The sequence below is a fragment of the Mytilus galloprovincialis genome, chromosome 9 (assembly GCF_965363235.1).
Source record: "Mytilus galloprovincialis chromosome 9, xbMytGall1.hap1.1, whole genome shotgun sequence".
In the NCBI taxonomy this organism is placed as follows: domain Eukaryota; kingdom Metazoa; phylum Mollusca; class Bivalvia; order Mytilida; family Mytilidae; genus Mytilus; species Mytilus galloprovincialis.
Genome location: NC_134846.1, coordinates 19,922,304 through 19,933,854, shown reverse-complemented (window position 1 = coordinate 19,933,854; position 11,551 = coordinate 19,922,304). Strand labels below are relative to the sequence as shown.

The 11,551-nt window shown below is 32.9% G+C and overlaps 1 long non-coding RNA gene across 1 annotated transcript; it reads right to left on the bottom strand.

The window, feature by feature from the left end:
• Nucleotides 1–2,258: 2,258 nt before the first annotated feature.
• Nucleotides 2,259–10,014, bottom strand: LOC143044580 (uncharacterized). Its single transcript, XR_012968721.1, has 2 exons — nucleotides 9,509–10,014; nucleotides 2,259–3,742 (listed from the first exon to the last, which is right to left on the bottom strand). It is a non-coding gene; the product is annotated as an uncharacterized LOC143044580 (long non-coding RNA).
• Between the last annotated feature and the right edge of the window lie 1,537 nt (nucleotides 10,015–11,551).

The window sequence follows — 11,551 nt, the reverse complement described above, 5'->3', positions numbered from 1 at the left end:
AAAGGACGTGAGGGGTTCCAAATCAACCAAAGGCTAAGAATTAGTCTGAAATGGCAACGAATTTATGAATGGCGGTTGACAAATGGAGACATAAAGACCACACCCATCAGACAGGTTGCAGTCTGGTCTTGAAAAAAGTATTTAATATATCAGTTCGGCGAAACAGACATTCCGTTCAGACATGCAAACCCCTGCCGACAAAAAAGGCCCGTTTTTATTCATCATGTTCATTTAATGCTAAATAATTCTGTTGGAAATTTTTGTTTCTAATAGCAAAAACAGTGGACATGATTATTGTTGTCAATCCAGATACAGCCAGAATTTTTGTTTAAGGCAAAAATCAGAGTTATTTTTTTTTTCTCTCAAATATCTCAAACTCTCTCCTCAAATCAAATGGTTCGTACCTTAGACTTTAAATATATCTAGAGCTTATACTAACTGGGGATCATTATTCAGCTACAATGTATGTTATTTTAAAATTGGCTGGGCGTTTGAGGTTAAACATGTTTTCGTAGGTAAATAATATTGCCGTGGAACTATTTTTCATGTAAGTGTACAAATGTAATAGTCTATAGATTGTTTGGGGGAATATTAAAATAGAAGTTAAAGTACATTCTTGCTCAATCCTGTGTCGCTTTGAAGATGTCATGATTGTCATCCTCAGCCTAAGCAATGTGTTACTGTAATTTGAATTTCAAAATGACTAAGCGACGTTTTTTTCGACGCACTGTTCAACTCCACTATAGAGAATGACATGACTCTGACATTCAGTAAATTCCAGCGAAAAATATCTTTATAAGTAAAGAATTGTCGCATAAAAATTAAACACTACAGTACATGGGAAATGGCAAAGTTCACGAAGTCTAGTCTGATTAATCATTTTACAAAAAAAAAAAAAAAAAAAAAAGCTCCAGCAAAAAGGGGGGCGCCACCCTCTGGATCCGCCATTGTGAAGTAACACGCAGTTAATTTTCTTTCGTTCAAAATGTGGTAAATTTCAGCTAAAAAAATAGTCTTACTAAAATCATGAAATACTTATACTTAAATATATACTAGTAAATCTTTTCGGCTTTCGTTATATGATAAATTTAATTTTTAAGCTAAATGATAAGTAACCTTTAAACAAATAACGCAGAAAGCAATAATCTTATTTTTCGTGTTGAAGATGGCCTGTATGATAAGGAATTTTTAGGTACCCTGAGAAACCACAAAATTTTGAAAAACGTGACCACGGGAGATTACGACGACATTCATGATTGAAACCTATACAAACACAAAACCTATATCATCCATCATATTTCATCGAAACTACACACGATCTTTTTTAATTCTTGTCTAACAGTGTTAACACAATATAACGGTACAATTGATTTTTGACATATTTCTGTATTTGGGACTGGTCATTTTGTTCTGAAGGTAGTAAAGCAGGAACTGTAGTTTCATTTCGTTTTTCGTCTTTGCAAAGTTCGATTTTTTTCTAATGGAGACATAGGATCTTTTTTTAACGGACTCGTACATTTACCAACCGTATTAAAACCTTTAATGATGTTATCCCGCATTTTCTGTGCGACAAGGTGGTAGCATTGATATATTTTGTGAAAATTGCAGCGTTGGAAAATAATAAAGCTAATATTATATTTCTTTTATTTTATACAAACAAGCCAAGTTTGTATTCTGTTGTCTCATATTGTTATTCTTTTCTGTAGTCTCATATTTATTTTTTCTCAGTGTAATGTTGTATATTTATTGAATCTCATAAAGTGGAATATTGTTTCTGTACTTAGTATGATGTTGTATATTTGTATAGTTGTTGTAGTGAGTGGTTTGCCAATACTCCTTGTCTATGCCTCTAGTGTCAGTGGTCAAAACATTCCAGGTCACCAGTGGCAGGCTTACTAAATTTCTACAGACATAATTTTTTAATACCTTTTCCAAAGATCAAGGCATCAATATGCAAGCCTTCCATTGATAAAATGAAATGTTTAATGATCACATCAACTTATATTTTAACAGGTGTAACTTTTCAGGTAAAATTTTTCTTCTGTTTGTATAAAATGAGCAAGTCTTGACCCTACACTTACTCAAAGTAAAACTATCATAATAGAGCAAATCTCAATTAAAGTCCAGATCTCATCCTTGTAATTGAGCAAATACAAGCTCCGAAAAAACAATACCAAATGTAACATAAGGGGTATCTGTGTGTAAACCAAAAACATGGTCTTAGCAAATCATACTGTCCGAAAGCAGAAAGATATATAAGAATGAATAATAATTTTATTATAAAAACAATTAATCAATCTGGTTTTGGTCTTAGGGAAACACTCAGCATACAAGACAATTTTGAGTTCCTGCCTGAGCAAATCAGCTTGCAACTTCCAGTGTAAGGAAGAACCTGCATGCACGACAATACGCAAGCCGGGGAATGTGAAGCGAGGGTTCTCCACTTAGGTGATGAGACTAGGCGTCTCATCTGCAGCCGGTGTGTGCAAGGTCTGCATGGGGATAGCCCATGTGCTAGTAGAGTAGCAGGGGTCTATCAAACTGGCGCTGGAATAAATTTGATAAAATTTCCCCCCGAAATGCTTGGGGATGAATGAAATTTTAGAAATAACCAGTGATAAAATGCTATCAAGGAATTGAAATTAATAAAATGAAATATATATCACTAGTAAAAACTGAGATGTTTCCCTTGTCATGAAACATTATTGAAGGTGTTAGGAAGGTGGATGGTGGGCGGTAAATTAAATAATAGCACTGTAAAACTATATCAACTAGTCAAGCCTGCTATGAACCAAGAAAGTGATTATACAAAGACCATGCATATGGCTTCACACACAAATAGGGTACATCAATCAACAGTGGGAGGAGTCTGGCCTCACTGACCTTTAGATAATATACTAATTGTTGTGTAATTAATTTTTATAAGATCTGGTATCATAATCTGCATTTCTTCACCAACAGTGATTGTTCATGACATGTATCTGATTAAGAAAAGATTAAAGTGTGCCCCTAGTGAGATTCCAGTTGTAGCTTCAAAGTGTCAAATGCCAGGGATTTAACCTCAAGATAAACCAAGTGGTCTGTGTATGTTAATTAAAAGTATCCATAATGTCAGCATCTTTATTATCACATTAATTATTAAGTGTAAGCTGGAAGTCTGTTTGTATAAACAGTAATTATATTATTATATATAAGTACCATATTATTAGATACATTTGTTCTTCTTTTGTATATTAAATAAAGCCGTCAAGTTTTTTTTTATTGTTTTATACATGTTATTTTTAGTCCTTTATAAAATCAATACCAATCAAATCAGAGACGCACTCTATTTCATTCTTTACGACTTGTTTCAAAGCGTCGTCAGAAGCAGAATCTGGGATGCTTACAACTTTACGTATTTGCTTAAAGTTAGGTAAATAGACATCACAGAAGCCGCAATCCTGATAGCACGTCTCTTGTGCTTCAAATGTTTCGGTCTGCAGCTCAGTACAGTTCTGTCCTGCTTCCAAACTTTCGTTGTATTTCACAACCAGAGCTTTTGTTATGCACGGTTTTATACAGTCAATCCATGCTTTTCCCCTCTTTGTAAATCTACTGTAGAATTGACCAAACCTTTTACAGGAGTTGTAGCCAAAGCCGAGAAGAATCCCATCAGAGCCACATTGTCTCTGCCCTTCGAAACATTTGTAAAATTTACAATCACCGTCATTCCCTTTTGCAACACAATCAGGATCTACCAATGCTACAATAATGAAATAAATTAGTGAATAATTCTTTTATTAGATGAAATAAAGTGTCGGTCAATGAAATTCATTTTCATTTTAATATATATATAAATATACAAGAGTGCACACGCTGAAATGTCTCGCCATCTTTACTAATCATTGATATTATTATAGCCGGGTGTAATGGCTATTCGACTATATGTAAATCAAAAAGGAAGATTCGCTCCTTAAACTTTTATTTCAGCAGTCCGGCAAGACCTAACAACAGACTCCAAACTTAATGTAATGTAACATACAAACAATAACAATATATATAAGCACAAGCAATTAAAGGATTAAGCAGATTAACAGATGACAAATTAGAAATAACAATAGATTAAAAGATTAAAAGAGTTATTAGTGTCCGACACGCATTTGCAAATTATAGTCTAAACTGTCACAGAGAATAAATAATGAGATAAATAGAGTAAATGCATTTAAGACTTTGTCCAAGATTATGACACATAATCCGTGTATATTTGTCTTCTAGGCGATTTTAATAGTAGAACAGCGAGTTTACAAGACTTTAATGATTTAGTAGACACAGATGATTTTTTAGCACAGAATTTAATTGATATTAAGAATTTAGTAATGTTGATATCTTAGATAAATTGGGTATTCAAAGAAAACGACACAGTATTGATTTAAATGTAAACACATATGGTAGAAAACTTATACAATTTTGTAAGAATAACAACATGTATATAATGAATGGTCGGATAGGAAATGATGAAGTAGGTAAACCTACGAGCAAGAATACAAGTGTTGTAGATTATGCAATAAGTACTGCAGATGTACTGTATCTAGTAGAAAATTTTGAGGTTCTACCATTTAGCAGTCTATATTCTGATATCCATTGTCCACTCGAATTAGTACTCAATTGTAGTAATACTAAGCAATCAAATGTAAATATAAATGTAGAAATGGGTGAAAATAATACATATATTGGAAAATAGAATCATGATCAAGTAAATGAATATAAAGAAAATATTGACAAAGAAAGTATATCTCGATTGTTATCTTTTATTATGACAAAAACTGAAAATGTTCAAAATGTTGATAAAAATACTATTGATGAAATTGTAAATGAAATAAGAGATGTTTTACTCAATTCTGCTAGAAATACATTTGGGAGTTCGTACAGAAAACTTATGGATTTGATTACACGGGAGGGAAACAAAATCACCGTGATTGGTTTAACACAGAATGCCGCCGGGAAAAGAGGGCGTTTAGAAAATCAAAAAGGTTATATAAACGATATGGTTCACGTATATTCAAGGAACGTTTGAGACGTAGTGAGACTCTATATAAAAAGACTATGGATAAAAGTATTAGATCATTTAACGTTGATTTACGTTCAAAAATGAAAAAGATGCGATCAAAAAAACCGAAAGAATTTTGGAAAATTATAAATCGAGGTAAACGAAAGAAAAAAAAAATGATATTAATATTGAAGATTTGTTTTCTTTTTTTAAGGATCTGAATAAAAATAACGAAACAGGAGATCGGTACATTTTAGAAAATGATGTTAAAGAAAATTCATCAAATGTATTTCTTAATGCTTGTATCACTAAAGATGAAATATTGAAGGCCATAAAAAGCCTGAAAAATAATAAGACACCTGGTGATGATCTTATTGTAAATGAGTATATATGCTCGTCTATTGAATTTTTTATTGATGTTTATGTGTGTTTATTTAATCTTATTTTTGACACAGGATTGTTGCCTGAGGCATGGTTAATAGGAAATGTAATTCCATTGTTTAAAAACAAAGGCTCTGAAAATTATCCACAAAACTATAGGCCTATAACGTTATTGTCTACTCTGGGTAAACTTTTTACCTCAATATTGAACACAAGATTATGTAATTATCTTGATGAATTATGTATACTAAATGAAAACCAAGCAGGTTTCAGAAGGGATTATTCTACGACTGAACATATTTTTACTATACATATTTTATTTGAATTATTAAAATTGGGAAAGAAAAAGTTACATTGTGCTTTTATCGACTTTGAAAAAGCGTTTGACTCTCTACAGCGAAATTTACTTCTGTTCAAATTATTGCAGAATGAAGTAAATGGGAAATTTTTTCATGTTATTCAGAGTATGTATGATTATGCCAAATCTCGTATTATACATCAGGGTAAGAAATCTGATTTCTTCCCTTGTGAGATGGGGGTTCGGCAAGAGGAAAACCTTTCACCTGCTTTGTTTTCTATTTTCTTAAATGATCTTCAAACTTTTTTTGAAAAGAAAAAGATAACAGGCTTAAAATCTATATCACAAGAAATCGAAAATGAGCTGACAGTATTTTTGAAATTATTTTTACTTTTATATGCAGATGATACTGTTTTATTAGCAGAAAATAGCACTGATCTACAATACATGTTAAATACATTTTACGAATATTGTGAAGAATGGAAAATGAAAATAAATACAAATAAAACTAAAGTTTTGATCTTTTCGAGTGGCAGAATGCCAACAAATCTCAAGTTCACAGTTAATTGTATCGACATTAAAAATTGTAAAAGAATACAAATATATATGCCTAAATTTACGACAAAGTCTAGAATGATAAAATAAATGCAAAACCTAAATATACATTAAAACAATTAAATTACTAAAATATTGTTTAAAAACAAATTTCATTGCACAGTCCAAATTGTCCGGTCATACATTCCAGCGGCCGATGAAGACACGTCCCGGGTCTTACTATTCATCTGAAATTGTTCCGAAAGTTTCTTCTATGGTTGTAACGTCCTCTGTATCGATAGTTTTGATTTGAATGATTATCTTCTCTTGTAATTTTCCGAATATTGTCCAATTCGTCTTCTAGTTTAATGATTCGATCCTGCATATGTTCTTTATCGCGTTGTAACTGGTATTGCTGGTCGATTGATTGCTTCACATCTTTGATCGTAAATCCGAAGATTAGCCCCTTTAAGATCAGTAATGCTTTCCTGTAATTTTTCCATTTCTGTTTTATTATCTGCACATTGTTTTTGAAGTTTTTCTAGATTGCGAACCACACTCTTATGCTCTTGTTTCAGCTCTTTAAATTTCTTTTCGTAATGAACACTTTTGATTTCAAATTTTACTCTTTCTGAATGCACTCGGTCGTACCTGAGTCTAACGTTATCTATAAATTCTCTATCATAATTTAAGGTTGGAAAGAAGTCGATCAGTTCTATTGTGTTCAGTTCCGCACATGGAAAAATTGACATAGCTTTTTGTTCTTTGAATGTCCTCATTCTTTCCCCGTCGCGCCTTAATTTCGATTTGAATTTAACATTAACAACTTTAACGTCCGGTCGTCTGTGAAAGTTACACATTCTGGCGAAATGTCCAAAATTTCTGCACATATAGCAAAATGGTCATTTTGCTATATATTGTCTAAAATGAAATTGATTGTTCACAGTATTTCCACAAAACTTACATAGGCAGTTGTCCATATGTTGAAAGTTTCTAGTCTGACAGGTAGTTCTATGATCAGGCATCTGGTATCTCCAGTTTTGGCCAAAATTTCTGGTTTTCTGCGTATCTATTTTCAGTTTGCTAGGGGTCAGCTTCACAGGTAGAACAAGGTATCCTATAGATGCGCTGCCCGGATGTCCTAACACCAGATATAGCCGGGTGAAATGGCTATTCGACTATATGTAAATCAAGAAGGAAGACTCGCTCCTTAAACTTTTGTTTCAGCAGTCCGGCAAGACCGAACAACAAACTCCAAACTAAATGTAATGTAACATACAAACAATAACAATATATATAAGCAAAAGCAATTAAAGGATTAAGCAGATTAACAGATGACAAATTAGAAATAACAATTAAAAGAGTAATTAGTGTCCAACAGGCTTTTGCAAATTATAGTCTAAACTGTCACAGAGAATAAATAATGAGATAAATAGAGTAAATGTATTTAAGACCTTTGTCCAAGATTATGACACATAATCCGTGTAAAAACACTTATGCCTAAATTTACGACAAAGTCTAGAATGATAAAATAAATGCAAAACCTAAATATACATTAAAACAATTGAATTAATAAAATGTTGTTTAAAAACAAATTTCATTGCACAGTCCAAATTGTCCGGTCATATTATGTTGATAGTCCTAAATATAAAGCTTCATTACAACTGTCTCATAAACTTAACATTAATCAAGATAACTAAACATTAACCAATGAACCATGAAAATGAGGTCAAGGTCAGATGAACCATGCCAGGTAGACATTTTAACAATTCGTTTATACAACAAATATAGTTGCCCTATTGCTCATAGTTTAAGAAAAATAGACCAAAACACAAACACTTAACACTGAGCAATGAACCGTGAAAATGAGGTCAAGGTCAAATAAAACCTACGCCACTGACATAAAGATCATAAAACATTTCTATACACCAAATATAGTTGACATATGGCATATAGTATTAGATAAATAGACCAAAACCCAAAAAACTTAACTTTGACCACTGAACCATGTAAATGGGGTCAAGTTCAGATGACATCTGTCCGCTAGACTAGTACACCTTACAATCATTCTATACAACAAATAAAGTACACATATTGCATAAAGTATGAGAAAAACAGACCAAAACACAAAATCTTAACTATAACCACTGAACCATGAAAATGAGGTCAAAGTCAGATGACACCTGTCAATTGGACATGTACACCTTACAGTCCTTCCATACACCGAATATACAAGACCTGTTGCTTATAGTATCTAAGATATGGACTTGACCACCAAAACTTAACCTTGTTCACTGATCCATGAAATAAGGTCGAGGTCAAGTGAAAACTGTCTGACGGGCATGAGGACCTTGCAAGGTACGCACATATTAAATATAGTTATCCTATTAATAATATTCAGAGAGAATTTAACATAAAAAAAATCTGAACTTTTTTCAAGTGGTCACTGAACCATGAAAATGAGGTCAAGGACATTGGACATGTGACTGAAAGAAAGTTCGTAACATGAGGCATCTATATACAAAGTATGAAGCGTTCAGGTATTCCACCTTCTAATATATAAAGCTTTTAAGAAGTTAGCTAACGCCGCCGACGGACGCCGCCGTAGCCGTCGCCGCCGGATCATTATCAATATGTCGAGCTTTCTGCAACAAAAGTTGAAGACTCGACAAAAATGCAGAATTTGTAAATATGGAAGAATTTCTAAATGCATTTGATGCAATAAAAGGAAAGAAACTGGTATAAACTACTAATTTATATTATCCATGCATTTTTTAAACTTTTCGTTCTTGATTGAATGTCAGAAATATATAAATAAAGTAATATCTTTAACCCAGGACTAAGATCTTGTTTTAATATATCAAAATGAAATTACAATAGAATAAGATATTGTCGGTTTAATATATCAAAACGATATTACATAACACATTAAGCCGGTTTCTTTCAGAATTAATTTCTTGTCATTCTCATTTTCGATAGCAAAATGAAAATCAAACGTTTTATCTGTTTAAGCTTTCCAAAAAAATGTAGTCTCGATTGTCCCTGATGACGTCATTATTTAGAATCACGTATTGTTGGATTTAAAATATTAAACTCAACTTAACACACGCACCACGTCAATTAATATTGTTTTTAAGTTAGATATCATATACATATGCATATTAATGTGTCTAAAGTTCAACTCGGTTGAAAGTAATATCTCGGTATAATCTGGGACTATTGTTAGTATAATAGTCCCAGGTAAAACCAATAATGCTGGAAATACTTACAATTAACAGTTATCATTGTTGGATCTGATGCTGTGGTTTTATGATCATCATCACTGTCATATTTTACAATACACCTATATGCCTTGTCATCTCTAGATTGAATTGAATTAAATAACATGGATGTGGCATTTTCTGAATTGATGAGGTTCGTTAGAGTTACATGATTTTGGAGATACTGCCCAGCACTGTTTAAATATGGGTCTTTGATAATACTTGGTGGATAAAATGCTGCTATGTTCTCATAATCATCGCTAGCTCTGGCTTGTAAATTAATCCGGGTAATGACGTCATCACCTTCTAACACAAAGTGGCACTTGAGTTCTACTTTGTCGCCAACGTTTGCTGTGATATTCGAATTCATATATACCTCTAATGCATCCAATCCTACAATTTTAAATATTCGAAATGTTACCACCTTTCTTTTCTATATGCGCAGTTTTTGGTTAAAACATATACAAATATTATAGTGCTTTAAACAAAGTCTGTTTATTGATACGTGTTTGATTATGATTGATATTTTTGAAAAGAATCAAACGTCCCTTCTCCTGAAAAGGGAACAAAACAAAACAAATGTGGAAAAAACGGAAGACTAGATTTTCATGTATTTTGTCTATTACAACGTATTGCCTAGATAAATACAAAGTTCGTAAGAATGTTTATTATCTGAAGATAAATCTTTTATAATCCTTTCCACGTGTAGTGGGACGTGTAGTGGGACCACTTTTCGTAGTAAGAACTTGGTTTTTTGAAAACATGCAAATTTATTTGTTTTCAAAATTGTTCGTTTTTTCTTTAAGATAAGGATGACTTAGAGCGAAGATGTCCGGAGACTCCATAATATGGCATTGGCATAAGAAATTTATTTTCCCTTATACATTTGATATAATGGATGTGCATTTGTTACTGGTTATCAATAGGTGATAGAGACCTAGGGTCATTTGATTTTAGGTTCATGGTTAAAAAAATGAAAATGAGATCAAGTTCAGAGGTAAAGGTCTCGTTCACAATTTTGATTTTGGCCTATTACTACTTCTTTTTAAAAACCGTATAAGATAGTGACAAAATATTTATTACATTTTGTTAGTTGCGACGTGTCGTAACAGATAAATTTTGATTGAAAGGATAAGTTGACATTTAATTGGAGTTTTGTCCCCTCTTATATTTAAGAATCTGCATATATTTACGGGGATATATCTCATTAACCATATTTAATAAAGATCTAGGGTCTTTTGATTATTTTTTGAATTATTTGCATGTAAAAAGCAATATAATTTATATTGGGAAACAGGGTGAAGTCGGGCTCAAATGAAAGCGGAAGTAAAATTGTAAACCGGATTTACCTTATTATCGTCCTAATATTTAGCAAAAAGATATAGAAATCATATTTTTAAATAAACCCGTAAATTAATTATTATCAGACACCAAAATTGACATTACTACCAAGTGTTAAGCCCGAGTCCCACTAGATCACGATTGCACCACGCTCACCGCGATCTAAAACAAATTTAGATCGTGCTGAGGTCGCGGTATGAGCGGCATGAAAATGTAAATTTTCGTTGCTTTCACGATGCTACTACGTCCTCATAACGCTTCTACAACGATTCCGCTACGAGTATACCATGTTCTCACCGCACTTATTCTGCGACCTCACTACGCTTATCAAGATCTTTCTATGCTCTTCACGTTCTCAATACGACCCTACCACGAGTTATCCGATTGCAAGAAGATCTCAACACGCTTCTACTGCGATTAGATCACTTCTTACCACGATTATACTACGTTCATACCGCGATCTTTCTATGTTGTCAGCACTAACGTCAACATCGTTTTCATATCAATACAGTTCCATTCTTACTATTTCTGATTAATACGCAGATTTTCTTGGAAACAATACAGTCATGCCACCAAAATCTACTAGAACACGTAGGCGTGGTGTTAGGGTTTGATGTTGAGGCAGAGGGAGCAAAGTAACGAATCGTGACCAAGACGAGATGTCGGACCGACCAATCCAACATTAATTACAACCTATTGCTGGTCCATCAA